This window comes from Cervus elaphus, chromosome 26 (assembly GCF_910594005.1).
Source record: "Cervus elaphus chromosome 26, mCerEla1.1, whole genome shotgun sequence".
Classification (NCBI taxonomy): domain Eukaryota; kingdom Metazoa; phylum Chordata; class Mammalia; order Artiodactyla; family Cervidae; genus Cervus; species Cervus elaphus.
The window spans coordinates 42,008,696-42,036,319 of record NC_057840.1 but is presented as its reverse complement, the minus strand read 5'-3'; the positions used below and the strand labels follow the sequence as shown (position 1 = coordinate 42,036,319).

General features: G+C 45.5%; 1 long non-coding RNA gene across 4 annotated transcripts in view; it reads left to right on the top strand.

The window, feature by feature from the left end:
• Positions 1–27,624, top strand: part of LOC122684352 — a 59,061-nt gene that overhangs the window by 4,786 nt on the left and 26,651 nt on the right. For 3 of the 4 annotated variants that reach the window (XR_006338001.1, XR_006338000.1, XR_006338002.1), the window contains exon 2: positions 27,368–27,475. This is a non-coding gene — a long non-coding RNA (uncharacterized LOC122684352). Of the gene's footprint in view, positions 1–23,027; positions 23,802–27,367; positions 27,476–27,624 lie in introns of those variants that run through there. The other variant, XR_006338003.1, reaches the window with a different exon arrangement.

The window sequence follows — 27,624 nt, the reverse complement described above, 5'->3', positions numbered from 1 at the left end:
TGAGAAACAGCTCTGAGGCCTAGAAGTCCATCTGGGCCAAGGGACGACAGACTTAGCTTGAGAGAAAAATAGCTGTCCTCGCCTTTATCACTGTATGTCAGTGTGACAACAGGAAATGTGAGAGGGAATGACTTTTATCAGGAAGTGAGAGCCCTTGGTGTGCATGACTAAAACAGACAACTGTATTTCCAATAGCGTCCTTTGTTTTCAGAGGATCTCTAATAGAAGAGCTTGTAATATGTAAAAGGGGAATCATGAAATGGTGTGGTACAGGGCTTCTCAAGCCTTAATGACTGTAGAAGTAACCCGGGGCCTTGGGTACTAGGCAGACTTTCCTTCAGAGCGGGCGGGTGAGGCCCCAGATCCTGCATTCTGTCCAACTCCCAGGTGAAGTGAGTATTGCTGGCCGAGGACCACATCTTATCCTGTATGAAGGTACGCATATGTGTGCATGTGCATACTCAGTCGTTTAGTTGTGTGACTCTTTGCAATCCTTTGAACCTTGACCCTCCAGGCTCCTCTGTCCATGGGGTTTTCCAGGCAAGAATCCTGGAGTGGGTTGCCATTTCCTCCTCCAGGGGTTCTTCCCGACCCAAGGATGGAACCCACATCTCCTGCATTCACAGGTGGATTCTTTGCCACTGAGCCACCAGGGAAGCCCCACACAAAGGTGTAGGACACCCCAGAGGCTTTGTATTTTGACAAGGAAGAGAGGAGGCAGGAACTGAGATGCTGCCTTATCACTTCATGAAGATCTTCCCAGAGGACTACAGACCACGATGCTAGACCAGTAACTCTGAGCTTCCCTCTACCTCAGAATCAACCAGTAGACTTTTAGAAAATGTAGTGAGATGCCTGGGTTCTCACAGAGTCCCCCTCACAGAGACTTTTGATTTAGTTGGTCCTCGGCGTTCCTTTTTCAGTAGCTCTCCAGGTGGTTTTGATGGACAGTGAGGGTTTTAAGATCAAAACCACCTGGAGAGCTACTAAAAAAGGATCACCCAGGACCAGCTCTCCTGGCTCCTCCCTGATCTGCACCTGCTGGTCAGCCCGACTCAGGGCTGGTTCTGTTTCTCCTGGCAGGGCCTGGTGTCCCCTCTACGTGCTCATGGGACCCCCTTGCTTGAAGCGTTTTCTCAATCTTCTGCATCTTGATTGCAGGAGAATCTTCAGGATAAGACAGAGGGTCCTGACACAGCTCTCCCGCCCCACTGATAAGTCCATGTTACCTGTGCTCACCTCCTGATAGATTCGGCAGACCCAAGGAGCAGCCATTTAGAAAGCGTTCATACATGAATTTGGAATCTGGCTTTTTTTTGTGACACCCAGTCAACACACAGGAAGCTAGGGAAAGATTTGGATGACATTTCTGGCTCTGGATCTTGCCAGAAATTCCCAAAGTTCCCAAAATTAATTTTCTTTTAGAGATGGAAGTTGATAAATGCTGCAAATTAAACTCCCTTCCCTCTTTATTAGTAAAATGAAAATATCCGGAACAGAATAACTTAAGATGCACACAAGAAAGTGGTTTAGATTCCAAAAGAATGCCTACTCTGAGGTCCAGTGAAATAGCTTTAAAAAACCCAATAATACCCCCGCCTCGCTGTACCTCACAGTGCACACTGTTCACTGAACCCATGGCAGGCAAGGCATAAGCTGGAAGAGAATGCAAGGAGCCACAGGAACTGCAGACGCGTTTATTCTCTCCCGGCTGGCATAGCAGCTGCAGCAGCAGACATAACAATATAACCTAACAGCTCACAGTCGCAAGGGCTTTTCCAGGTGGAGCTTGTGTATGCTTCAGTTCAGTTCAGTTCAGTCGCTCAGTCGTGTCTGACTCTTTGCGACCCCATGGACTGCAGCACGCCAGGCCTCCCGGTCCATCACCAGCTCCCAGAGTTTGCTCAAACTCATGTTCATCCAGTCAGTGATGCCATCCAACCATCTATCCTTTGCCATCCCCTTCTCCTCCTGCCTTCAATCTTTCCCAGCATCAGGGTTTTTTCCAAAGAGTCAGTTCTTTGAATCAGGAGGCCAAAGTATTGGAGCTTATGCTTCAGCATCAATCCTTCCAATGAACATTCAGGACTGATTTCCTTTAGGATTGACTGGTTTGGTCTGATTTGCTGTCTAAGGAACTCTCAAGAGTCTTCTCCAACACCACAGTTCAAAAGCATCAATTCTTTGGTGCTCAGCTTTCTTTATAGTCCAACTCTCACATCCATACATGACTACTGGAAAAACCATAGCTTTGACTAGGTGGACCTTTGTTGGTAAAGTAATGTCTCTGTTTTTCAATATTTTGTCTAGGTTTGTCATAGTTTTTCTTCCAAGGAGCAAGCATCTTTTCATTTCATTACTGCAGTCACCATTTGCAGTGATTTTGGAGACCAAGAAAATGAAGTCTTTCACTGTTTCCATTGTTTCCCCATCTATTTGCCATGAAGTGATGGCACTGGATGACATGATCTTAGGTTTTTGAATGTTGAGTTTTAAGCCAGCTTTTTCACTCTCCTCTTTCACTTTCATCAAGAGGTTCTTTAATTCCTCTTCTCTTTCTGCCATAAGGGTGGTGTCATCTGCATATCTAAGGTTACTGATATTTCTCTCGGCAATCTTGCTTTCAGCTTGTGCTTCATCCAGCCCAGCGTTTCTCATGATGTACTCTGCATATAAGTTAAATAAGCAAGGTGACAATATACAGCCTTGATGTATTCCTTTCCCAATTTGGAACAAGTTCATTGTTCCATGTCCGGTTCTAATTGTTGCTTCTTGACCTGCATACAGGTTTCTCAGGAGGCAGGTAAGATGGTTTGGTATTCCCATCTCTTGAAGAATTTTCCACAGTTTTTTGTGATCCACACAGTCAAAGGTTTTAGCGTAGTCAATGAATCAGAAGTAGATGTTGTTCTGGAATTCTCTTGCTTTTTCAATGATCCAATGGATGTTGGCAATTTGATCTCTGATTCCTCTGGCTTTTCTAAATCCAGCTTGAACATCTGGAACTTCCAATTCATGTATTGTTGAAGCCTCACTTGGAGAGTTTTGAGCATTACTTTTCTAGCGTGTGAGATGAGTGCAACTGTGCAGTAGTTTGAACATTTTTGGCATTGCCTTTCTTTGGGATTGGAATGAAAACTGACCTTTTCCAGTTCTGTAGCCACTGCTGAGTTTTCCAAATTTTCTGGCATATTGAGTGCAGCACTTTCACAGCATCATCTTTAGGATTTGCAATAGCTCAGCTGAAATTCCATCACCTCTACTAGCTTTGTTCATAGTGATGCTTCCTAAGGCCCACTTGACTTCGGACTCCAGGATGTCTGGCTCTAGGTGAGTGATCACAGCATCGTGGTTATCTGGGTCATAAAGATCTTTTTTGTACAGTTCTTCTGTGTATTCTTGCCACCTCTTCCTAATATCTTCTGCTTCTGTTAGGTGCATACCATATCTGTCCTTTATTGTATCCTTATTTGCATGAAATGTTCCCTTGGTAGCTCTAATTTTCTTGAAGAGATCTCTAGTCTTTCCCATTCATTGTTTTCCTCTATTTTTTTGCCTTGATTACTGAGGAAGGCTTTCTTACTGCTCCTTGCTATTCTTTGGAATTCTTCATTCACTTGGATTTCTCTTTCCTTTTCTCCTTTGCCTTTTACTTCTCTTCTTTTCTCAGCTATTTGTAAGGCCTCCTCAGACAACCATTTTGCCTTTTTGTGCTGCTTTTTCGTGGGGATGATTTTGGTCACCACCTCTTTACAAACCTTCTTCCAGAGTTCTTCAGGCACTCTGTCTATCAGATCTAATCCCTTGAATCTATTTGTCTTCTCCACTGTATAACTGTAAGGGATTTGATTTAGGTCATACCTGAATGATCTAGTGGTTTTCCCTACTTTCTTCAATTTAAGTCTCAGTTTTGCAATAAGGAGTTCATGATTTGAGTCACAGTCAGCACCCAGTCTTGTTTCTGCTGACTGTAGAGAGCTTCTCCATCTTTGGCTGCAAAGAATATAATCAATCTGATTTTGAGATTGACCATCTGGTGATGTCCATGTGTAAAGTCTTCTCTTGTGCTGCTTAAAGAGGGTGTCTGCTATGACCAGTGTGTTCTCTTGGCAAAACTCTGTTAGCCTTTGCCCTGATTCTTCTGTACTCCAAGGCCATATTTGCCTGTTACTCCAGGTATTTCTTGACTTCCTATTTTTATATTCCAGTCTCCTCTGATGAAAAGGACTATTTTTTGGGTGTTAGTTCTAGAAGGTCTTGTAGTTCTTCATAGAACCATTCAACTTCAGCTTCTTCAGCATTAGTAGTTGGGGCATAGACTTGGATTACTGTGATATTGAATGGTTTGCCTTGGAAATGAATGGAGATCATTCTGTCGTTTTTGAGATTGCACCCAAGTACTGCATTTTGGACTCTTTTTGTTGACCATGAGGGCTACTCCATTTCTTCCAAGGGATTCTTGCCCACAGTAGTAGATATAATGTTCATCTGAATTAAAGTCACCCGTTCTGGTCAATTTTAGTTCACTGATTCCTAAAATGTTGGTGTTCACTCTTGCTATCTCCTGTCTGATCACTTCCCTGGTGTCTCAGCTGGTAAAGAATCCACCTGCAATGCACGAAACCTGGGTTCAATCCCTGGGTTGGGAAGATCCCCTGGAGAAGGGAAAGGCTACCCACTCCAGTATTCTGGCCTGGAGAATTCCATGGACTGTATGGTCCATGGGGTGGCAAAGAGTCAGACATGACTGAACTACTTTCACTCACCCACTCACATAATTTACCTTGATTCAGGGACCTAACATTCCAGGTTCCTATGCAATATTGTTCTTTACAGAATTAGACTTTACTTCCATCACCAGTCACATCCACAACTGGGCGTTGTTTTTGCTTTGGCTCAGCCTCTTCATTCTTTTTGGAGCCGTTTCTCCACTCTTCTCCAGTATCATATTGGGCACCTACTGACCTGGGAAGTTCATCTTTCAGTGTTGTATCTTCTTCTCTTTTCATACTGTTTGAGTGGTTCTCAAAGCAAAATACTGAAGGATCTGCCATTCTCTTCTCCAGAGGACCACATTTTGTCAGAACTCTCCACCATGACCAGTCCGTCTTGGGTGGCCCTACACAGCATGGCTCATAGTTTCATTGAGTTAGACAAGGCTGTGATCCATGTGATCAGTTTGGTTAGTTTTCTGTGATTGTGGTTTCCATTCTCTCTGCCATCTGATGGAGAAGGATAAGAGGCTTGTGGAAGCTTCCTGATGAGAGGGACTGGCTATGGGGGACAGAAGTAGCCCATGGCCAAGCGAGTACTTTGTGACGTGCATGCGCAGTGCTATAAGTGATCTCAGCTGTTACATAATCAGTATTCACCAAACATGGAGTGAAAGCAAGAAGTCGAGGGGATAAGAGAGCCTGATACCACCATCTTGGCTAATTTGCTGTTTTGCTACAGCCGTAAACTGGCAACTAACTTTGGTGACAGATGGTCAGAAAGGAGAAATATTCAGTTTCCTCATTTACAAAAGAAAAGTCGTGTAAAAATGAGAATTGCAAAGCTGTCAGAGGTGTTTATTTTTGGGTCAGGGCCAAATCAGAGTAAGATTGCTTGAAGTGAGTTCTTACTTATTTGTTTCTCTAGCTTCTTATCTATTTACATGGTGGTGAAAACACATAAAGTTAAATTTATGACCTTAGATTTTGTCATGTACAGTTCAGAAATGTGCATTCACATTGTTGTAAAATAGATTTCTAGAACTTTCTCCTCTTGCAACTGAAATTCCAGAGCCATTGAACACGAGTTCCCTCTCCTACAGCTCCTGGCAATCACCATCCTACTTTTTATTTCTGTGATTTTGACTCATTTACATACTTCATATCAGTGGAATCAGGCTTTGGGGATTGGCTTACCTCAAATGAGTTTATTTTTTAATGAACATTTTCAGAAACAGTCTCTAGACCAGCAGGAATTGCTAACAAATAACTGAGAAGCTCTCAGGATGTTGCCTTGAGCTGCAAGCTGGCTGTGTAGAAGGATAGAGAGTGATTGACACAAGGTGAGCCTGCTCAGGGGGCCTGGCAAGGGGCAGGTGCTGCCACGAGTGGACCAGGCACGTGGTGTCATGGGTGACAGGAACAGGTAGGTGTTGGTAAACGGAAGATTCTGGGTGGGAACGCAGTCAAATGCTTCTTTTAAAGACAAACAAATGAATGAAAAGAAATCAGACCCTGGTGGGTTAGCCTTTTGGAGGTTGGTGTCTGAAGTCACTGAAATGTGGTGGGCAAAGAGACATTGCAGAAAGGAAGGGAATAGGAAACAACCTACAGGGCACCTGAAAGCAGAGGTGGGAAGCTGGGAAGGACAAGTAGATGTGCATTGCGGGAAGATGGACAAAGAAGAGCAGGTGAAAGGAGAGGAGAGAAAGGGGCTATCATTCAAACGGTGGTTATCTTCCCAAAGGTCATGAGGGCACTCGCATCGAGTTCAACTCTGAACACTGGAAAGGGTGACAAACCCGTAATATTATGAAGTAAACACTGTATTCCCCTTTGCCCTCTGGCTTTACCACTGGGATGGAAGGAAGTCAAAGGGGATGGAGAGCTTGAAGTTGCTGGATTAGACCCACAACCATAGCAACACAGGACTGGCCTGGGTGGCGATTCCAACATTGTAACTGCCAATACAAGAAGACGTCTCTGAAACAACTGGGGAAATTTAAATATAAAGTGGACACTAACTGGTAATAGGGAAGCCTTGCTGATTTTGTTAGGTGTGACTGTTCAGACATTCATGGAAAAATTCATGCTATCAGTTAGAGATGTCTTCTGAAATATTTACAGCACAATGGCATGATACCTGAGATATGCTTTATTTTTTTTCATTTGTGATCTGTTATTATTTTGGTTATTATTACTCTACCAATTTTTTAAAAACTGAAGTACAATTGCTTTTCAATGTTGTATTTTTTTCTGCTATACAATGAAGGGATTCAGCTATAAGTATACATATATCCCCTTCCTCTGTAGCGTTGCTCCCACCCCTCGAGGTCATCACAGAGCCCCGGGCTGAACTCCCTGTGTTATACAACAGTTTCCCACTAGCTCTCTATTTCACATACGGTAGTGTACATATGTTAATGCTTCTTTTTCAATTCGTCCCACCCTTTCCTTCCCCCGCTGTGTCCACAGGCCACCTTCTACGTCTGCATCTTGAGATGTATTTTAAAGTAGTTCAGAAAAAAAGTGTATATATGTGTATGTGTGTGAGAGAGAGCGAGCGAGGTAGAAAAAGCAAACAAAGATCAGTAAATTATTGGGTTTGTTAGATATTATTAAAATTGAACAGTGGGCAAAGGAGGACTCATTCTCTAGCTTTCTCTCTTCTTGTTTATGTTTGAGATTTTCCACAATAAGAATGTCTCCCTCCCTGCCTTGAAAATGTCAGTACTGATTTAATCACACAAAAGCATCACCACATTAACTCCAGGGCCCTCTAGCCCGCACATCACACTTGGGAACTCGGAGCCACACATTCCGTTGGCCTGACTCAACGGAATGCACAGAGCACTGTAAATAGATCTGGGTTTATGGCTCTGAGAGATGCTTCCATGGATACAAGTCTGAACAGTCAGCCTGGAAGGTAGAGGCCTCTTCTCTCTGCTGGAGATGTGTTTACTCTTTTGCAATGAACATACTTTTAAAGATCAGTGTGTGATACAGTTTGCCCAGGGGTCTATATTTTACAGGCAGTGTAGACATTCACCTTTGGTGGCCCAGGATGCCTGTCTATGTTGGGTCAATCAAGTGAAATTCATAAACTGACTCAGCATCAGCAAATAAAGGAGATGGGCAGGTGGCTCAGGGGCCTGGGCAAGACTTCCCGGGAAGTCTCCTCTTGTTCCCAAAGGCCCCCAGTAGGGGGCAATCTTCTGGTGGGTGCAACCTAGCCATTTTCAGCCCTTTTCCTCATCTCTAGTCAGTTCAGTTCAGTTGCTCATTCGTGTCCAACTCTTTGCGACCCCATGGACTGCAGCATGCCAGACCTCCTTGTCTATCACCAACTCCCATAGTCTACTCAAGCTCATGTCCATATACAGTTGTGAGAGTTGAACCAGGAAGAAGTTGGACCAAGAAGAAGAGTTGGACCAGAAGCATCAATTCTTTGATGTTTTCTAACTGTGGTGTTAGATAAGAGTCTTGAGTGTCCCTTGGACAGCAAGGAGATCAAACCAGTCAATCCTAAAGGAAATCAACCCTAAATATTCATTGGAACAACTGATGGTGAAGCTGAAGATCCAATCCTTTGGCCACCTGATGGGAAGAGCCGACTCATTGGAAAAGACCCTGATGCTGTTGCAGAGAAGAAGCCAATTCTGACTCCATGTTGGGCCTGTTTCTTTGACTTGCTTTTGTTGCTTTATAATCATACAGAATGGTCTGCCTCAGAGAATCCTGCCTCTCTGCCTGACCGTTAAACTAAAGTGCCTTTGTTCAGAACCTTGTCCACTTGTAGATTGCAGGAAGGAAGAAATTAACACGTCCTCTGCCTGAGGTTTGCCATTCTAAGAGATGTTTGCAAGATTAATGGCCCTTTTACTTTGCTTCCTCACCTCCCTCCATCTTTGAGCTATAAAACAACCTGGCATCCAGACCCCGATAAGATGGTTATTTTGAGGCACTAGCCTGCCATCTTCTTGGTCAGCTGGGTCCCCGATTAAAGTCTCTTCCTTGCCTCAACCCCTCGTCTCTCAGATTCCTTGGCCTGTCATATGGTGAGCAGAGTGAGCTTGGACTCAGTAACAATGCTGGGGAAGATTGGGGGCACAAGGAGAAGGGGATGACAGAGGATGAGATGATTGGATGGCATCACTGACTCAATGGACATGAGTTTGAGCAAACTCTGGGAGATGATGAAGGACAGGGAAGCCTGGTGTGCTGCAGTCCATGGGATCACAAAGCATCAGACACCACTTAGAGATTGAACAACAAGCTCATTTCCACCTCCTTCTGAGCCAGGTGAAAAATCCACCTGGTTCCTTTCTGACCCATAGGATGTACTGCTGAAGGCTCCTTAACGTTTTCCATCTGTCCTTTTTCTTTCCCTACTTTGGAAACTGTGGTCCCTTTTGCTCCCTTTAGAGCTTTATCTGAATTGCTTGTATTTCTCTGGTTGTAGGGTCTAGACTAGCTGGGCCCAGCAGACACTTACATTCTGGCATCTAGTAATTTATTTTTATGATTAATGTAGCCAGGAATACTTTGAAAACATGCAAGTTTCTAGTATATAGTATTAATATTGAAACCTGCTATAAGGCTTCAGCTCATATTTTGCCTTTGTTTGCAGGCTAAGGAGTCTTCACCAGATAAATCATAGGCTTCTAGTTAGTAGGAATCTTAGGGAATGCTTATTCCAGGGTCATTGTGAGTGCCCAAATATATCCATGCATCAGATAGATCAAGTAATTAACTCGTGACCAATTTCATGATTGAAGCCAACTCTTTGCGACTCCATGGACTGTAGCCCACCAGGCTCCTCTGTCCATGGAATTCTCCAGGCAAGAATACTGGAGTGGGTTTCCATTCCCTTCTCAGGGGATCTTCCCAGTTCAGGGATTAAACCCAGTTCTCCTGCATTGCAGGCAGATTCTTCACTATCTGAGCCACCAGGGACACCCTAGGGGTGAAAAGGTGATGCTTATATAAAGTCACGTCCAGTGGGTGCAAATGAATTCTAACTTACAATAGGTGGATGGTGTAGAGATTAAGCTGCCTGAATTTAGCATAGGTGGCAGGATACAGAGAAGGGCTCAGTTTTGTCCACTATTTTTTTATTCTAATATTTCTTCACAATCAATCACTGTATGCATGGAATCATTCAGTTCTTTCTTATAATATTTATTTCATTATTTCACCATAGAGACAATAGCTTTCAAAGTTCTACTGTTTGCATATAAAGAAAGGAATGGCTCTGTCACTTCTGGTTGAACAAATTAGGAACTTTGAAAAAATTCTTGGCAGTAGAAATATAATATGCTTAAAAGCTGGTGGAAACAAGTTTTAAAGCTTATGTGTTATAAACATTATTAAACCATTTATCTGAAAGTCAATCCAGCAAAATAAACCATGTTTTTCTTAAGCATATCTTTGAATACCAAAAGGCCAAAATTGTACTCAAGAACTAAGTATTAAATTATCTTTATTTTCCTATTTGTTAAGAAACTATTCAACTGTTTTGGAGCAGAGATTTGTCTGAAAACATAAGTCACACTGGCTATTTAAAGCTTTTCTTCATACTTATTTTTATACTATTTTTTCTTCATGTTTTCTGGCCTTGACTTTATTTCTCTTGTACCTTTTGTTGGGCTTCCCAGGTGGTGCTAGTGGTAAAGAACCTGCCTGCCAATGCAGGAGACTTAAAAGAAGCTGGTTTGATCCCTGGGTCAGGAAGATCCCCTGGAGGAGGGCACAACAACCCACTCCAGTATTCTTGCCTGGAAAATCCTGTGGACAGAGGAGCCTGGAGGACTACAGTCCACAGGCTCGCAAAGAGTTGGACAAGACGGAAGCGACTTAGTGTGCATGTATGTACTCCTTGTTAACAGGTTTGTGTGACTAAATCAGGTGTCAGCTAAGGATTTTCCCTGGAGATTCATGCGTGAACAAAGACACAAATTTTCTAATTGAATTGGAATTGTCTATAGATTAATAAATTGGTATATGCATGTATCTGTCTGAGTGTAAGTTTAACCTCTGAGTCAAGTTTAAAGGAGGTCAAATTTATCCCTAACATTGCCTTCCTTATCCCCAGATGATGGTGAAGGTTAAAAGGCATCAGATAAATCCCCACCTATGTGCTGGCTAACCAACAAAATCGCCCTCAATAAGGGAACACTTTCGTCAGTTCAGGGGCAGAGTCTGTAGGACAGTGGGTCCTAGTCATTTTCCATCGTATCCTTCCAATCACATTACCTTGGTGGCAACTCTCTCACTGCCCATACGGGTTTCTAACGGCTGATTGTAGAGTGCTGTGTATAACTGCAAACAACAATGTAACTGTGACGATCGTGATGGTTATTCCATCAAGATTACTTGCTTGAGTGCTCTGTCCTGGTGACAAAAAGATAGATAAGACAGAATGACTGTTCTCCAGAAACTTCAGTCAACTGGAGAGGACGAACAGATTAAAGTAGCGTGTTAAGTGCACTAGTGAAGGATAACTTTTCCTCTCCTCCACCACGAATGTCAGAATTGGGATTTCTGTATTCAAAGACAAGGTGCCAAAGACTATGGTTGGTGTTAGCATCTTAGGGGGGATATGACCTAAGCTAAGGTGGCACTGCCAATACCATCACAGTGAATACAGGCCAAAAAACGTTTAAAATGAGGCAGAGCGTAAGACCGCAAAGGCAAGATGGCCACTGCCATCCTGAAGGGGAAGAGATTTGGGGTTGGATTCCTTAGAGAGTGAGGCTTTCCAGGGTTGCAGTCCCAGAAGGCTCCTCCTCCCATCAGGAAGACAGGGAGTGGGCTGAGTTTTTTTTTTTCATATTTATTTATACTTATTGATTTATTTTTCTGTGCCAAGTGTTAGTTGCGGCAGGCGGGATCTTCGATGTTTGTTGCAGCATGCGGGATCTTTCATTGTGGCATGCAGATCCATAGTCGCAGCTTGCAGGAGCTAGTTCCTTGGCCAAGGATTGAACGCTGTATTGTGAGCATGGAGTCTTAGCCACTGAACCACTAGGAAGTCCCTGGGCTGACAGTTTAAGTGTGAATTTCATTTCAAGAGCCAAGAAAGGGAAATTGTACCTTTTATAGGTGAGATTGGCTGTAAGGAACAAATTTGCAAGGAGAGGATAAGAACAAGCAGGTTGATCAGAAAGGTCAGGAATTTTAAACACCCGGAATATCTGGTTTGGGTGTTTGACTTTTATTCCATGGAGGGAGGACAGGAGCAGGAGACACTGGATGTGGGATCCCAGTTACAGCGCTCTGTGGCCAAGTGATAATGACACATACACCAGAGACTGACTGTGACAGAGGCATGAAATGGAAGGGATAGGTAGACGGGAGATATTTTGAAAAAATAATGAAAAGAGTTGGCTGTCCAACTAGATATGGAGGTTCAGGGAAGTTAGGAGGTAAAGAAGAGTCTAAGATTTGCCCCTGGGGAATCACTAACAGGCATCGTGCCTCCAACAGAAACTAGTGACATTGTAGGGGGTGGGCAGGGAGCTGGATTCCGTGATGAGATAATGATGAACTTAGTTTCAGTGTTAATTTTTAAGGAATGTCAGGTCATACAATGAGCTATGTGACCAGAGAGCCATTAGAGATGCAAGAATGGAAACTGGGACAGAGGGCTAGGCTTGATATTCAGATCCTTGTGGGAGAAGAAGGTGCTGTCTAGGGCCATCTCACTATGCATTCATCTACCCATGCGTGTATGTACATGTGTTCAGTTCAGTCGCTCAGTCATGTCTGACTGTTCGCAACCCCACAGACCCAGCACGCCAGTCTTCCCTGTCCATCACCAACTCCCGGAGCCTACTCAAACTCACGTCCATCACACTGGTGATGCCATCCAACCATCTCATCCTCTGTTGTCCCCTTCTCCTCCCACCTTTAATCTTTCTGAGCAACTCACTAACTTATTCACTGGCTCTCCATTCACACATTAATGTATTTGCTTTTCATTTATCCATCCATTAATTCCTCATATTCTTATTAGAATCCCTGCTGAGTGCCAGGTGTCATGATGCTCTTGAGGAAAGGGACAAGACACACTCTTGCCCCCAGGATGCTCACTGCTGAAAGTCCCAGTCTCTGCTGGTCAGCACTTTGACTTTCATCCACTTCTCCCCTAGCTGCTGCCTCAGTTTCTTTTTCTGTACAAAGCAGCTGCCAGTGTGAGATCTAGAGTGAAAACGTTTCAGATTTGCTGAAGTAACGACCCATGGACGGGAATGTGGGGTTATATTTTCTAAACATTCTAGGACATGTGTTGCTTTTAAATTTAAAACAGATAGAAAGGACAGTTGCCAGGACAGAAAAAGCGAGTTTTCCAGACAGTGATCATATTTGAGTTGGACTTCCAAGTAAATGGAGCCCAAAGGCATTACCTTCCTGGAAGTTATATGCTGAGGACACACTGTCTTTGGGGCCGAACCCAAGGACGCCTCGGCTCACACAGATGCAAGGCTGCTCTTAAGAGGGTTTTGAGGGTCTGGGGCTTGGGAGTTGAGTCCCACGGGGTTGATTTGTCTGGGAAAGACTCTCTGGGTTCAGACTCCTATCCTGGTCTCTGTGTTCGTTTTCGCACATGGATCTTCTCTTTGTGCATCTGGTCAATAGTTTATTCCCAAGAACGTGAAGTCATTGTTGGCCGGAGAACTTGAGCCCTTGGAATTTAACTCCTGCCTGAGTGTCTGGTTGTCTGGATTCCTCGTGTCCTCGGCACCCCCGGGGCTCACTCCAAGCAGGCAGGTGTTGGAGACAGAGCCGTGGGTAGATCGGGGAAGGGGGAGCGGCGGGGAGGGAGACACGAGAAAGGATGCCTCCAGGCTTTTCTGCGCTGGTGTCATGACTCACAAATGTGATCTTCGTTTGTTTCATGTGCTGCCAGGGGCGCCTGCAGTGGTGCTCTTTCCTGCCTCTTTCCAGCTCCAATTCTCCACACTCCCCACGACCAGTCAGGCTCTGCTCCACCGGGAAGGGTCTGCAAGCTGGCTTTCCACTGAGCGGTCAGAACAACCTCTCCAAGAGCTTTGGGAAGACCCCAGGTCCTCTGCGGCGCTGCCAGGGGCAGAGCTCTCAGACTCCAGAGGACACAGATTTCCTTGTGTCCTAGGTGGCTTCTGCCCCTGGGAGTGCAAATGCTCGGAATGTGGGCCGGTTAGCGCCCACTGCTGTTCTGGGATCAGGAGGTGGTCCTGATGGGATCAGGGAGGGTCCCTCCACAGTGAAGGGCTGCTGGGAGATTCACTCCTTAAACATAACCTTCACTTCTGCATGTGTAGGACGTGGTGGAGGAGGGCCCCTCAACTCATCAGAAGTGACTTGGAGGCTGGGGCTGGGGCTTTCACGTCCTCTACACCAATCCCTTACACACGCAGCACCCAGCACACACACGGCACGCGTGGCTGTCTGCTGCTGGTGGAGGCTCAGCAGATGGTCTGTGGTTCTTCTGTGAAAGCTGGGATGAGAGACGAACCTTAGGATGTGCTCTGGCTGTCTAGAGCTGCCTACGCACACCCCAGGGCCTGGGTTTATAAAAACAGAAGCTTATTATTATGCATGTGGATGCTACGGGACAGAAATTTAAATACGGTACACCAGGCTGGCTTATCTCTGCCTCCATGGTGTCTGAGGTCTCACCTGGGGAGACCAGAACATCTGAGAGGGTCTTGAACAATGGAACTGGTTCTTCCCTCACATGTCAGGTGCCCGGGCTGAGATGACAGGAAAGCTGGCCTGGGGGGCTCTCCACCGGAGTGCCTACATGTGGCCTCTTCAAGTGGCTGGAGCTTCCTCCCAACATGGTGGCCCTGGGGTCACCAGATTTCTGACCTGGAGGGTCAGAGCCCCCAGAGAGAGTGTTTTGGTAAGTAAGTCCTTTTCTGCCTGCCTTAGGGGCCCCAGAGAGTCATTTCCACCCCCTTCTACAGGTCAGAGCCGTCACAGACGCCTCCAGAATCAAGGGAAGAGAGGCCCGGCCTTCGGGGGACAGAGTGTCAAAGCACTTGAGGTCTTGCTGTAAGGCTGCCACCGGCCCCAGCTGTTTGAAGCACCTCCCTCGGCATCAGAAACAGGGAGGTGATGGGTGGGAAGATGAGAAAATCCTTTGGCCACAGAAAGCAATGATAATTTTAAAAAGTTTTTAGCTTCAGGGGCCCCAACCCCGAGTCCTGAGAGCTCCCTGGTCCAATTCCTCTTTGGCGGGGGTGGCAGCAAGGGTCCCTGGGTGTCATCAGCAGTGCCACCCTGGGGGGCTGCCTTGGGCCTGGGCACAGACACTCAGAAGCTCACATCAGCTTCTGAGTACAAGGCTCATACCTCCACTCACATCCACATAAGAACTGTGAAGAATTTTCCATTTGAAACTTCCTACAAGCAGCTCTTTCTGGTCCCCCAAGATCAATATTTCATAGAACTTTTCTCTGATTTAGGGATTCCCAGGTGGCACTATTGGTAAAGAACCAGCCTGCCAATGCAGAAGACATAAGAGACACAGGTTCAATGCCTGGGTCAGCAAGATCCCCTGGAGTAGGAAATGACAAACCACTCCAGTATTCTTGCTTGGAGAATTCCATGGACAGAGGAGCCAGGTGGGCTACAGTCCATGGGGTCGCAAAGAGTCAGACACGACTGAAGCGACTTAGTTAGCATGCAAGCATGCACACTCTCTGATTTGGGAGCATGACCCTCACAGGGGCTCTCTCAGGGCAGCAAGGACTCATTGCGGGGCTGGAGTCAGCAAGGCTTAGCGCAGATGCCCCACCCTCGTCCCAAAGCTTGATGTTGTCGGGAGAAGGGCACTCATGGGAGACGCGTCCTCAGATCCCGCCTCTGGCCTGGAGGAAGCTGGCCTTTGTTTGATCTTTTATCTGAAACTCCGTGGGAAGTTTCAGTTTCCAGCTGGGGATGGTGATGAGTGTCTGTGAAATGCATCATCAATGAACTTCAACCCACGAACATGACTGTAAATGCCTTAGAGATAAGCATTATCTGAGCGTCATCATGACTGCCTAGGAGCTAGCGAAGAGAACGTTGATGCTATTCTGGGTAGCCTTTGAAAAATGCAAATCATCATTAGTTCCCTTCGATTTACCAGCTCCTTGTGGCCGTGGGGTCAGGTTCAGTTGCCACTGTAAAAGCATTTTACCATTCGATGGTTCGGTCCAGGGGTGTTCTCAATGGGAGCAGCATGACTTAGGAAGGAATCTTCGCTTATGACTCATGCCTGCAACTTGACCCTCCCAGGGGAGGCAGCTGACTCTGGCGCTGGAAAATAGCCGATGAGGACAATTCTCAGTCCTAAGTTCTGCTTCAAGCTGCTTTCAGAGCGGAGGAGCCCTCGTGAGCCTCTGGAACCTTAAGGAAGAGGCCTGCTGGGCACAAGTCTTGAGGCTTCATGAAGAAACGCCTTCCTGTGTCATCTTTAAAAGACTTCATTTGCATTTGGAGGTGATTCAAGATTAAAAAGGGGGACGTGAAATCTAGAGGGTAAGTGAAGCAAAGAGTAGAAGGGGAGGGGACCACGGAGAAGACACGCCAGGAAATATGAATGGCTCAAAATATGAGTGCTCAAAATAGCATCTCAGCTCAGTCAAACCCAAGACAATGCTGACTCATCATTTATTCCTTCATGAATAAAGTACTCAGTTCTGATCCATTCAGGTGAAAGAAATAATTGTGAAGCTATCTCCATAGGTGGAAGCCCTTACAGAAATCCTGTGTGGAACTCTAAAATAATCACCCTCTGCTTTGTCTCATTCCTAGACAGCTCCACCCCATAGCATGTCCAATATTGGATAATTAGATCTGCGAGGCTTTGACAAAGTCAACTTCCTAATGTAAAGCATCCTGGCTGCAAGGGAGGATGCCCTTTGATAAAAGCATGGGATAGGATCATTGCCTGGCAGCTGTGAGTTCTCATCCTCATTCCTCCCAACCTGGTTTCCACACATCTGGAGCTGTGGATTGTTTATTTATTGTGTTTTTGGCTGAAGCACAGAGGTCAGGCACCTTTGCACACTGCGGGCAGTGATGACTAAACCTGAACATTTTTGCCACCTCAAAAACCCTGGAGAAGAGAGTGTATCACATAAACACATAGAAAAACAAGTTTCCAAATTAAATAAAAGATCAGAAACTACTGGGTGAGAAACATTGAACTTCTAGATATTCTTCGATTTTCACCTAGAAATGTACCTTTCTGTCCTCTCTGCTAGGCTTTGAGCCTCCAGAGCTCAACTGTGTTTCTCTGGGTTTCTGGGAGAGCTCTCATGTTCCACACCTGGGTAGCCCACAGAGGACCTCAGTAATGGATGGGGTATTGGTAGCAACCTTGCGGGCAGGTCTCATGGTTCAGCCTGGCCAAGTAGCAGGTACATTGAGGAAAGCAACTGTGTTTTCATGGACAAACAGGCTTACACCTGCAACAGAAAAAGATTTCTGTGCTGGGAGCCCAGTGGTTCATTCTGGAGGCTGAGGGCTGCCAGGAGGACGAGCTTTTTTGACTTTCTTAGACCAAGGATGGAGGATGGGGTGAGAGCCCTGGCCCATGGGGATGCACCCACGTGAACATCCCAGCACTGTCAGCAGTGGCTGGGTTTAGCTTCAGCAGAATGGGCACCCTGGGGAACCTTTTCATCCCTAGATTGGCTCCTACCACCTGACCCGCTCCACTCTTGCTCCTTGGAAGAAAAGCTATGATGAACCTAGACAGCATATTAAAAAGCAGAGGCATCACTTTACAGACAAAGTCCATCTAGTCAAAGCTATGCTTTTTCCGGTAGTCATGTATGGATGAGAGTTGGGCTGTAAAGAAGGCTGAGCACCGAAGAGTTGATGCTTTTGAACTGTGGTGTTGGAGAAGACTCTTGAGAGTCCCTTGGACTACAAGGAGATCCAACCAGTCCATCCTAATGGAAATCAGTCCTGAATATTCATTAGAATATTCATTGATGCTAAAGCTGAAACTCTAATACTTTGGTCACCTGATGAGAAGAACTGACTCATTGGAAAAGACCCTGATGGGAAAGATTGAAGGCAGGAGGAGAAGGGGACGACAGAGGATGAGATGGTTGGATGGCATCACTGACTCAATGGACATGAGTTTGAGCAAGCTCCGGGAGTTGGTGATGGACAGGGAAGCCTGGTGTGCTGCAGTCCATGGGGTCGCAAAGAGTCAGACACAACTGAGCTCCTGAACAACAACCTGACACTCTCAAGAGGGGCAGGATTCCTGCGAGTTTCTCTGAGTTTGGGTTTTGGCATCTGCCGTTAATAAACAGAGCACACCCTGCCGCCTCCTCTGTTCTGGATGGCTATGGCTCATGTTCCGACTTTCAAGATCGAGAGGACTTTTTTTTTTTAATCACTTTACATTTTAAAAAAAAATTGTGGGCTTAATAACTTCTCAGCTTAAAGTTTTATTTTCTAAAGCCTCTTGGTAGCAAAGTGTGACAGAATGCCTAGAAAAATGAGGTACTGAATAGACCCAGGTGAACTGGGAGCCCAGTGCTCCCTGCTTTCAAAAGTCCTCATTGTCTCCAGAGGGAACATGACTCAGTCCCTCTGAACACAGGCCTCTCCTCTCAGGGGACCATGTTCTCTGGGCAGCAGGAGCCACATCTGACTCTTGGGGGCCTGCTCCTTTCTGCTTTCGGGCCGGCCCTCAGAGGACACGGAGCCTGAGAACTAACTGAAGGGTGGGGTCACCTTCGGCCCTGTGCCCTTGGCTTGGATGCAAGCTGTCTTTGAAGTGGTCCTGATGACATGAGAAGGTCACTGGTGGCCCTCAAGACCCGGGTGCTTGGCATTGTACAGAGTTTGGGGTTCTGTGGATGTTTGTCCAAAGGTGGCTACCAAAATCCTGCACGTGTTTTTGCTAAGTCACTTGAGTCGTGTCTGACTCTTTGCGACCCTAAGGACTGTAGCCCTCCAGGCTCCTCTGTCCATGGGTTTCTCCAGGTGAGAATACTGCAGTGGGTTGCCATGCCCTCCTCCAGTGGGTCTGTCCGACCCAGGGATTGAACCCACATCTCTGATGTCTCCTGCATGGGCAGTCGGATTCTTTACCACTAGCGCCACCTGGGAAGCCTTCCCAAACCCTGGCCAGTCCCTATTCTCTCTTTTTAAAAAATATTTATTTACTTATCTGGCTGTGCCAGGTCTTAGTTGGTGGGGTCTTCGATCTTTGTTGCAGCATGAGGGATCTAGTTCCCTGTCCAGGGACTGTGAGCATAGAGTCTTAGCCACTGGACCGCTGGAGAGGTCCCCCTCTTCTCTTCTGAAATGTGGCTTGGTCTCTCCTCTCATCTGAAGGTGGAGCCCTTTGCCTCTCTCCTTGAGACTCAGATGGCCCTTTGACCTACTTTGCCAGCAGAAGAAGTGATGCTGTTTCATCTTCAAACCTGTGCATGATGGGTTGTTTTTTTTTCCCCCCGAGGATGCAGATCCGGTGAACAGGAGTGAGCTGAGGCAACTGGTCATGTGTGAGCAGCTCTGGTTCCTGCCTGCTTCCCGTGAATGGATCACCCGGCACAGGGCTTTTCCAGATCTGCAGGCTTGCATTGGACACTACAGGCTGGCCTCAGAGCAAGCATTCTCAATCTTTGGAAAAGGAGGAATCATAATCCTTTGATAATATTTTCCTAAGAGCAGTAAATCATGTGTTCTCCTTTGTACGAAACTTTCCTCTCGCAGTCTGGAGCAGTAGCTCCGCTTTTCACTAACTAGCAATGTGGCCTCAGCCTTCCTACCTGTAAAGGCAAGGTGGCACCATCCATGTTTGGTGGAGATGCTGGAGAATTGAGGTCACTGCCCCCACCCAGCAGTGCTGGGCAGGGGCTTTTTGATGGCTGTGTCCATCTCTCTGGGTCCCCTCGAGTTGGTCGGCCTTGGCTCCTGGCTTGCTCCATTTTCGGGACCCAACATCCATATGTGTCTTGGACTGAGACTGACTCTTCCCTGTCAACATTCAAGTCTGCTGTCGCGTTTCTCCGTGGCTCCTGGGTTCTGTGACTTACCTTCCAGGCAGGGTCCCTGCAGTCCCCTCCCGCCTGCCTGGGGGTTCTCGGGGCAGCCCCGCCCACTCGGTTCATCTCGGCTTTGAAGTTGAGACCCAGACACCCCTCAGCAGGCACCGTCCTTTGACTTCTTTCTAGAGAGAGGGTTGGCTATGTAGAGTCATTCATTTCTTGCCAAAATCATCTTCTTGTGTGTTTCTGGCCAAGGTTAAGGAAAAGAAAGAATAGCAAACGTCCTGGAAAAAAGCCCTTTTTTATGATCTGTATGATCCTGAGCTTATTAGGTCTGTCCTTAAGTGAGACTCAGTAAGAAAGCTCTCATATAAAACGTCCCATTTGGAGAATCCTGCCTCCCAGCCTCTCCCCCTCCCCAGGCCCATCTCTGCTGCAGATCTGTCTGTTGGCTCCATACCAGGCTCCCAACCTGCTTATGCTCTTTGTGTCTTCCCCTCTATCAAAACATGTTCTCAGGAAGGGCTCTTAGGAATCTACGTCTACTGTGCTGCAAACTACCATGACCAATGTTACCGGGTGATGCTGTGTGCTAAGTCGCTGAGTCCTGTCCGACTCTTTGCGACCCCATGGACTGTAGCCCACCAGGCTCCTCTGTCCACGGGATTCTCCAGGCAAGAATACTGGGGTGGGCTGTTGTGCCCTTCTCCAAAGTTACTGTAATGAGTATTAAATGCAATAGGGGATAAAGCTTGAAGTCAAAGGAATGACTCTCTAAATGTGGAATATCAACTTTGAGTGGCAAGCTGATATTGAATAGAAGGGTTGTGGAGTCAGGGTGAAAGAGTCTCACTATTAGAGAGACTAGAAGAGCCTCTAATCACATGTTGATCACCAACTACCTTCTGGCCTCCTACTCCAGAACTGAGCAGCAAATGTTGAGAACCTGCCCTGAGCTCAATTAGGTCACACACTGTAGGGGTTGCTGGTAGTGACCTTGACCTTGTCACGTTCCCTTGACTGTGCTCCTGCCTGGACTTCTGGGAGCCCCTGTTCCTGTCACGTGGCACTTCCCATTGTCCATACATTCCCAGTGCACGCTTCTTTTTTCCTCTCCGTCGTGTGACTCTTGACTCTAAGTCCGGGTAACCCTATGATGGTTTATGTTGGAGGGGGAATTGAGACTGGATCTGGGGGGGTCACCTGCCCCCGCTGGGCTCCCTCCTCTACTCTGAGCAGTGGGACAAGATTTGCAAAGTAAGAATGTCTGGCAGTGGAAAATTTGGGAGACCTCCTGCAAATAAGCCTCATCAAGGTAACTGAGACATAAATATCTTGTTCAGAATGAATGTAAAGAAATTAGTCTTCTTTATCTTCACCTCTCATTTTTACATGTCAATCAATAATACATTTTCGTGTGTGTGTTGATTTTAAAGCTTGGTTCTATGTGGGGACGATTCAATAACTGTTCTGAGTCATTCACACTTTAATATGAAAGAAGGAGTTGGAAGAGCACTTAATGTCTGGAGAGTGTCCTAGTGGTTCCAGACAGCATCAGAGCTGCTCTGCTCACGGGTAGGGAGCAGAGTACGTGGATGTCCACGGGTCCACTTCACATTACTCAGCTTCTACTTTAGAGAAATTTGAAGTTACACGACAAAAACACATCCCATCACTCTCACTCCCGTATTTAAACCATGACTTGTCAATGGTGCAGGGACTAAGGCCCAATTTTGAATCGATCCTGGGTCTTCCTTCCATAGGCAGTAACTCATCACAGAAAAGAAGGAGAATATTATGGTTATGGATTAGCTTCCCTGGTGGCTCAGATGGTAAAGAATCTGCCTGCAATGCAGGAGACCTGTGTTTGATCCCTGGGTCAGGAAAATTCCCTGGAGAAGGGAATGACAACCCACTCCAGTAATCTTGCCTGGAGGATCCCGGCAAGAATGGACAAAGGAGCCTGGTGGGCTATAGTCTATGGGGTGGCAAAGAGTCAGACACAACTTAGTGACTAACATATTATGGTTATGTATCAGGGAGTAAACTTTGATAATATTTAATTGGAAATGTTTTCTGTCTTTTGCTAAACTTGTGGTAAATGATGTGTACTCTGCTATCTAAGAGAAAGTGATTTTTTACAAAAAAGAAGAGTCATCTTTAAAAGTTACAAACATAATTTAGTTCATGATGTGAAATTTCTGGATCAAAACAAATCTGTACTGTAGATCTGAAAAATTATATGCATTTTCATCTGTAACTGGAGCTCCAGTGGCTTTCTTTCTCTTTTTAAAATTAAAGAATGGTCGATTCTTAATGCAAGATTCAGGACATCTGCAAGGTCCCCCAAAATGAGTCCTGGGGTGGGGGTGGGTCTCCAGGGAGCTCTTGCCCCTGGTCCACCCAGGACCACTTGGCCCCACCATTTCTTCTTCTCTTTCCATTCACCCATTCATCAGCCTGTCATATTGTTTTGGGCATTTCTAAGAGACCGGCACTTCTTTTAGGCATTCTGCATTCTGCACTTTTAGGCATTTCTAAGAGAGCTGGATGAAGCACAGGCTACAATCAAGATTGCCGGGAGAAATAACTTCAGATGCACAGATGACCCTTATGGCAGAAAGTGAAGAGGAACTAAAGAGCCTCTTGATGAAAGTGAAAGAGGAGAGTGAAAAAGTTGGCTTAAAACTCAACATTCAGAAAACAAAGATCATGGCATCTGGTCCCATAACTTCATGCAAATAGATGGAAAAACAATGGAAATAGTGAGAGACTTTATTTTTGGGGGCTCCAAAATCACTGCAGATGGTGACTGCAGCCATGAAATTAAAAGACTGTTGCTCCTTGGAAGAAAAGCTATGACAAACCTAGAAAGTGTGTTAAAAAGCAGAGACATCACTTTGCCAACTTTGTAGACCAAAACCTAGACAGTGTATTAAAAAGCAGAGACATCACTTTGCCATAACTCCGTCTAGTCAAAGGTATGGTTTTTCCAGTAGTCATGTATGGATGTGAGAGTTGGATTATAAAGAAAGCTAAATGCCAAAGAATTGAGGTTTTTGAACTGTGGTGTTGGAGAAGACTCTTGAGAGTCCCTTGGACTGCAAGGAGATCCAACCAATCCATCCTAATGGAAATCAGTCCTGAATATTCATTGGAAGGACTGATGCTGAAGCTGTAGCTCCAATACTTTTGCCACCTGATGTGAAGAACCAGCTCATTGGAAAAGACCCTGATGCTGGGAAAGATTGAAGGCGGGAGGAAAAGGGGACAACAGAGGGTGAGATGGTTGGATGGCATCACCAACGCGATGGACATGAGTTTGAGTAGGCTCCAGGAGTTGGTGATGGACACGGAAGCCTGGCATGCTGCAGTCCATGGGGTCACAAAGAGTCGGACACAACTGAGTGACTGAACTGAACTGAAGAGAACGGCAGACATCCGTGCCCTGCATCCCTATGCGTGCCATTAACAGTTCAATATTTGTTACGGTCTTTTGTATAGTATCAGTCGTACTACCGTGAATGTTAATATTGTCTGGAGTTCTAGGAGGAGGCAGCACATTTTATTTTTACCTGCAGCCCCCTCTGTCCACAGGAATCAGATTTAAGTCCATGGGGCACTGAACCAGAGACAAAGGAATCACAAGTTCAGACTAAGTGTATCCAGCAAGAAACTAAAATTGGAAAGTAGGTTTTTGCAACCCTCCCAACATCCTGCATGATGTGAAAATAATAGATCAATTAGTTAATTTTTTTTTTTTTTAAAGACATCCAGCCAGCCTGCTGTTGGAATTCATACAGACCTGACAATGAACCATTGTCTGAACACTGAACTTCTTAGCTGGTTCCTTTATTGAGGGGTTGGCATAATAGGCGTCTGAGTGAAGAAACTGCTCAGAAATCTCACCTAGCCACAGCCAAACCATAAAGCTGTGGAACCAATCCTTCAGCTGCTTGAACATTGTTCTGTTGGGAGTGGGCTGTGGTGTCAGGGAGCGGAGGCTGTGAGACCTGCGCTGAGCATCTTTCCGCGCACTCAACAACCCCCTTGCCAGTCCTGGCAGGCCGCCAACAGGTGATGTAGCCATCAACAGGTGATTAACTGAAGTTGGCCACCCCTCCCAGGGAGAGGGTGGAGGGCTTTCATTTTAATAAGCTTGTCGAGGCATTTATTTAGCAAGACAAAAAAGGTTCAGAGCAGGGATGCTCTAATCTATCAGCCAACCTGGAGGAAGGAAGGGAAATCTTTTAAAACTATTTTATGGTGTATAGTTGCTTTCCAGGCTTCCCAGGTGGCGCTAGTGGTAAAGAACCCACCTGTCAATGCAGGAGACTTAAAAGACACGGGTTCATTTCCTGGGTAGGGAGGATCCCCTGGAGGTGGGTATGGCAACCCACTCCAGTATTCTTGCCTGGAGAATCCCATGGGCACAGGAGACTGGCGGGCTACAGTCCACAGGGTTGTAAAGAGTCGGGCACAACTGAAGCGACTTAGCACACACGCTTAGTTGCTTTATAGTGTTGCGTTAGTTTCTGCTCTACAGCAAAGTAGATCAGCTGTGTGTTTACATATATCTCCTCTTTTTTGGAGGAAAGGAAATCTTTGAAACAACAGCTGTGCATCCACAAAGGTCAGGTTTTTTTTTTTTTTTTACCTTTCAAGTATGAATTTATAATAATAAATTTCATCTTTCTTTTGGCAGTCATTTCCTGAAATTATAAAACAGTATAAAGCCTGACTGTAAATAGGATAGGGTCAATGTTACTTCAGCAAAAGCACAAAAATACTGAGTTGTGGGTGGCTGGGGGAAAAAATAAGGCTTTATTTTCCACACATTTTGCTGTATTTGCTAAATTCCTCCTAGAATTTAATAATTTTATAGCCAGGATGAGGATAGGAGAGAAGTTTCATAACCTCAAAAGTGCTGAACGAGCAGGTTCTCAGAAACATTTGTAATTAGCCCTTGTTCTTCAACAACTGTTAAGCTGTTTGCCTCTAAAAATAGTTCATTGGCTTTTGCCTTTGCTAATGCCATTAGTCTGTCTATGTGCTATGCTGTGCAAAAAAACCCTCAGCCTAATGTGTCAGACTACTTTTCAACTGGACCTAACTAAGTTAATGAGGTGTAATCTAATAAAATCTTTTAAAATTAAACTTTTGTGTTTCATTTTGGTGAAAAATAAGTTTTCGGCAAAATTTAAGTCATATGATAAAGGTATTATAGAATATATATTAAGACATCAAATTAGGGAGAAACAGTGGCCTTCCCATATCACTGTCCATGTCTCTCTTCTCCATCAACAACACCCAGGTTTTTTAGGGGGTACTGTCACCTACAGGGTTCTCAGCTCAACACTAGGATTGGATGGGATTAAGCCCATTGGTATATGCGGTGATTATACTTTCTAAAGATGGCCGTGCTTCCAAATGTTCTTCTAGTACCTTGCTGCTCTTCTATTAAGAGGCAGAGTCTGTGTACCTGCCTCTTGAACCTGGGTGCGTTTTTGCAACTGTTTCACTCAGTAGCGTAGGGTGAAGTCACGCTGCGTGGTTTCCGAGGCTGGGTCACAAAAATGCCAAACACTCACGCTTTGTTCTCCTGGGACCCTGCCAGGCGAGCACTCTGACAGTTCTGAGACCTCCACGCTGTGAGAAAGTGAAAGTGAAGCCACTCAGTCGTGTCTGACTCTTTGCGACCCCACAGACTGTAGCCCATCAGGCTCCTCCGTCCACAGAATTTTCTAGGCAAGAATGCCATTTCCTTCTCCAGGGGATCTTCCTGACTCAGGGATCGAACCTAGGTCTCCCGCATTGCAGGCAGATGCTCTGCCCTCTGAGCCACCAGGGAAGCCCTCCATGCTGTGAGGGAAGCCCGAACTGGCCCAACTGGAGAGATCACATGGAGAAGTTCCAAGACTCTAGGAGAAGGGCCAGCTCCCAGGACCGACTACCCCTCCCCGACCTTTCCATCTCCCAGCCCAGTCTGACTGTAGATGTACGAGAGACTCTAAGCCAGAGCTTACCCAAGTGAGCTTACTCAAATTCCTAACCCACAGAAACCAGGAGCCATAATGAAGTGATTGTTGTTCGAGTCCCTAAGTTGTGAAGTGACTGGCTATCCAGGGACCGATAGCCACAGAAGTAGGTCTCATCTCTTTGGCCACAGTGATTGTTGTAGGATGGACATGTGACCCAGTCCAGCCTGATCTGTGTAAGCCTGAAGCAGTTTGCTGGGAATGCTGGAATCCTTTGGGCTTGGTAGGTTGAGTACACAGGCTTGGGAGGATGCTATAGCTGCCTGACTATAGCCAAGTGAGACAGCCAACAGGTGAAACCAACACACACAGCAAGCTGAGCAGAGAGAGGTGTCATGATGACATCATCGTGCTCTGGATCAAGCTGCACCTGAAGCCTCCACTTGATTTATTCACTACCTGCTGAAGTCATCTGCAGTCAAAAAATTCTGGAATTGTGAGTCACCATACAGATTGCAGAATTCAATACTTCATATGATACATGAAACTTTTCTATTTTATTTCTGATCCATGACCAGCTAGACATTAGACAATCTTCATTGACAGGACACTCACAGCCATCTGGAACATCAATTCTATTCCCAAGGAGCTTTAATTGTTGAGCCAAAATCTGTCTTTCAACCACAGTTTTCATGAGGCAAACTAAATGTGTGTGTGTGTGTGCTCAGTTGCTCAGTTGTATCTGACTCTTTGTGACCCCCACGGACTGTAGCCCAGTAGGCTCCTCTGTCCATGGGATTTTCCAGGCAAGAATATTGGAGTGGGTTGACATTTCCTACTCCAGGAGATCTTCCCAACCCAGGGGTCAAGCTCGTGTCTCTTGCATCTCCTGTATGGGCAGGTGGATTCTTTACCACTGTGCCACCTGGGGAGGGTAAGTTTGAGCAAGTTGCTTAAGAAAGAATTTCATGAAATTCAAATTGCCATGATGGAGTGACGTGGGCTGGATGCCATCATAGCTTGATTGACAACCATTTGATCACTTTCTATTTAAATAGCGTTGATTCATTGATCAACCTAAATAAGCATCTGATAACAATGACCAAACCCAACAAGATAAAATTGGAAAAAGATAAACATAATTTTCTGCCCCTTATTCCTCTCAAAATCAACCATATAAGTAAAAGAGAAATGAAAACTGATAGAGTTCAGAGGTAACAGATACAGAAAGACTTAGAAATTTCACTTGTCAAAAAGGCTTGATGCAAGACAAGAGAGTTATGTGCTTATTTTAAAAGTTGATGTGATCTTAGATTGGATCAGCAGAAGCACAGTGTCCAAAAAACAGCTGGTGACTATCTTTTCTCTGTGCTGGTTGGACTTACTCTGGAGTACAATGCTGGCTTTGTGGATGCCACATGCTAAGAGACAAATTGACCAGTGCATGTTTAGAAGCAACTGGGGAATAGTGAGAAAAGCTGAAATCTTATCAAAAGAGACATGGTTAAAGGATATGGACATGTGCCTGGAAACGACTCTGTGTAACATCTGGGCTTCTGGAAAGTCTGATCAAGTCACTATTTCATCCTTTCGGGGGAAGCCCCCTGGGGGAAGATTCACAGTAGCCTGCCAAGTGAGAATTTTAAAGCTACATCTTCTAACATATCTCTGCCTTCATCTGCAGGACTGGGAAATCCTTGAGATGCTGATGGGAGCTCCAGAACCATTTCCTCAGAAAAATCACAGAAACGAAGTAACTTGAAAAACTTTTGAGCTTACGGTTTCCTCTGAGGTACACACATCCCATGTAGAGAAGCCCTGTCCATTCATTTCCTTCTGCCTGTTTCCTCTTCTCCAGAGAAGTAAATATTACAAAGTCATTGCTTGAAATAGCCAAGAGTGAAGGGTTATTTTTTTTAGAGATTTTATTTCTCTTTCTCA